Consider the following 3372-nt stretch of genomic DNA (forward strand, 5'->3'; position numbering starts at 1 on the left):
TGCCTTTACAGTATAAAACCATGCATTCTGTAATGTCAGCTTTTCATTTGGAAGAAAAATAGTCATATTTGACATTTTGCACAGTATTTCACCAGATTCAACCATTTTGCCCTTGGGCCCCCCGATGCATGAAATTATAGTTATATTATGGAGCTCTGTGTGTGTGTGTGTGTGTGTGTGTGTGTGTGTGTGTATATGTGTGTATATGTGTATGTGTGTGTGTGTGAGTTTGCGTAAACCTGTAAGCAAGCAATGATCATTTTAGGGCTGAAAAAAGGCATCTTTTGAAGACGTGCTTGAATAAAAACATTGTCTCCTGCATGTGCTGTAAACTGGCGCTTATCATTTCAAATGGTTTGTGGGACATGGTGGCCCTGAAGACTGGTCTCCCACTATGGACATCCCACAGGCTCCGGGTGGATTCCCCTTTGGACCGGGTACACACCAGCCAAGTGTGAAGTCCCATGTATGTTAAAATCTCTTGAGCATCCACATCACTCCATCCTGAGATTGAACACCTCCCGTGTAGGTTTGTCATTTCCTGAATCAGCTGGATCAAGTCAAGAGTGAAGAAAAGGTGGAAAGAGGATGCCACATCATGGATTCTTGATATGGCATATCTCGTGGGCTCTGACATCATGCCGGTCGGTGCTTGAATGTTGCGCAGCGTCTCAGTATTAGATGGAGACCAGACTTGCCAATTCTTCACTGTCCATTCAATGTTAGGATGGACAGGATCTTCAGTGTCCTCTCCACTTTCAGAGGAAGGGTTAGAGGCACTCACAGAGTTGGAGGACTCCAGTGACTATTTTGTCAGACTCCAGAAACTTGTGTCACCTTCAGATGAGTCCTGCAGTTGGCTGGAAGATAAAGGCTCCTTCTCTTTGCTCCAGGTCTGTCTCCTTCTCTAGAGCCAGGTGCATCAACACACTAATAGTTGTTTTTGTTTACAACAAATGCAGGAGACAATGTTTTTATTCAAGCATGTCTTCAAAGACACATGAAATGCATCCTTCAAAAGAAGCCCTTTTTTCACCCAGATTTACACAAACTCTCTCTCACACACACAGACACGCATGCATGCACACACACACACACACACACACACACACACACACACACACACCGGCTCCATAATATAACTGGCTAAAGTAAGGTGCGCGCTTTTTCACCACTAGAATTATCATTGTTTGTTTACAGATTTACACAAACTCTCTCTCACACACAGACATGCATACATGCATGCATGCACACACACACACACACACACACACACACACGCATACATACACGCACACACATGCATACATACACGCACACACACACACACACACCCAACCCACACACACACACCCACCCACCCACACACCCACAGACACACACAAATATACATATATACACACACACACACACAGACACACATACACACACATATACACACACACACGCACGCGCGTGCACACACACACACACACACACACACACACACACACACACACACACACACACACACACAGCTCCATAATATAACTATAATTTCATGCATCGGCCCACAAGGGCAAAATGGTTGAATCTGGTGAAATACTGTAAAAATGTCAAATATGACTAGTTTTCTTCCAAATGAAATGCTGACATTACAGAATGCATGGTTTTATACTGTAAAGGCAGTGAGATCAAAACATGTGGTTATAATGGAAGTCAATGGGGCCATTTTTGCCTCGAAGGTGTCCAGAGGGAGTATCTGGAATTACATAAAAAATACTAATGCAATCAAATCAGTTTTGTTGCTTATCTTTGACATATCCAAGCCTCTAATCACCACCAAAGCCCCATCTACATATTATTCATTATATGTGAAAAAAATCATTTTTTGTGTTTTTTTTTATAAAAAATGACATACTTCAAATACATAAACTGGCATTTAAAGGGTTAAAATCCTGAAAATGATTGAATGTTTGGTGGTTTTGATTAGGTAAGAAGTTGTTTAAGTGATTCATGAAAAAAAAGCAGAAAAAAATATTGATATATGATGATTTAATAACAGTTTTTGTGTGCGTGGACATTTTTGCCTCGAAGGTGTCCAGAGGGTACAAAATGAATCATTTAAGTATAAAAGACATGTAAGAGTAAAAAACACTGGATTTAAAAAATTTGACTGAAAAGAAGGATTCCTACAAAATTTCATGCCATAAGAAGTAACACAGCAAAAATGATCACGAAATGAAAAAAAAAACTTGAGAAAAATGTACAAAAATGACCGAAGAGGGCATGAGGGTTAAACAGTTTAGAGTGCTACCATGCTCACTGCGGGGCTGAGCTAAACTGCTGTGAAAATCTGACTGCCTGACTCCGAAGCTGTGTCTGTCTCACTGCTGTCACACATGGCAGAAAATAGAGCACAATCTGGCACAACTTCCTAAGAGATATGGAGAAAATACCTAATTTATCTTCCCTGCCATATTTATATAGTAGGCTACTGAATCTTTAACATTATGGTTAACTGGTGGATTTGTTGGAGACATGTTAACCATAACTTACCTTCAGGGCTTTATAAATCTTCTTTGGTGACCCATCTGGAGTTAGTGCAGGAAGGCAGAGGGGAGCTCGTAGCCGCATATTAAACAGTAGAGGGCAGTACAACGTCTAGACTGGTGGTAGACACACATAATGTTCATTTCTCCCAAATTTCAGATCACATTCCTGCTGGAACTTGTCTGGTTGTTTAGTTTTTGGTTTAAAAGCTTCAGATGCCAATGATGCAGAGACCTGGAAACACTGACCAATGAGAGCAGACTGGGCTTTTTAGGAAGGATTTTGAAGAGACAGCTCTACAACAGAGAGTACAGGTGCTGCACCCATGGGCCGTATATGAAAAATAAAGTGTCTTTTGAATATCAAAATATATAAACATGTCCTAGAAGAAACACAAAACACAAGTATGAACCTGAAAATAGCCTTTATAACTCACCTTTAAACTGACTACTACGATGTTTTTAATCAATGTCCCCCCAGTGTTGGACTTGTCACCAGTTTGGTAAACAGGATCTCAGACTCTGTGGCGCAACGGTAGCGCGTCTGACTCCAGATCAGAAAGTTGCGTGTTCAAATCACGTCAGGGTCAATGTTTCTGTTTCTCTGGCTCCACTGGGCAATGGTCAGACAGGACAGGGTGGTATCTTGATCACGTGCTGGAGATTTTATCACATCAAGAACTGGAAAATGGGCTCTGAATTACTGGCCAATGAAATGACTGGACTAGCAATTAAATTCACAATCCTTACTAGCACGTTAAAAACAACAACAACTGGTTAGCGATCAGTTCAGCAAGTATTGTTTACTCGTGTGAGGAGAGTGTGTGACCTGGTGAAAAAG

The 3372-nt window shown here is 41.1% G+C and overlaps 1 non-coding gene across 1 annotated transcript; it reads left to right on the plus strand.

Moving 5' to 3' along the window:
• Positions 1-3049: 3049 nt before the first annotated feature.
• Positions 3050-3121, plus strand: trnaw-cca. Its single transcript has one exon. It is a non-coding gene; the product is annotated as a tRNA-Trp (tRNA).
• The last annotated feature ends 251 nt before the right edge of the window (positions 3122-3372 follow it).

This window comes from Perca fluviatilis, chromosome 19, assembly GCF_010015445.1.
Source record: "Perca fluviatilis chromosome 19, GENO_Pfluv_1.0, whole genome shotgun sequence".
Classification (NCBI taxonomy): Eukaryota; Metazoa; Chordata; class Actinopteri; order Perciformes; family Percidae; genus Perca; species Perca fluviatilis.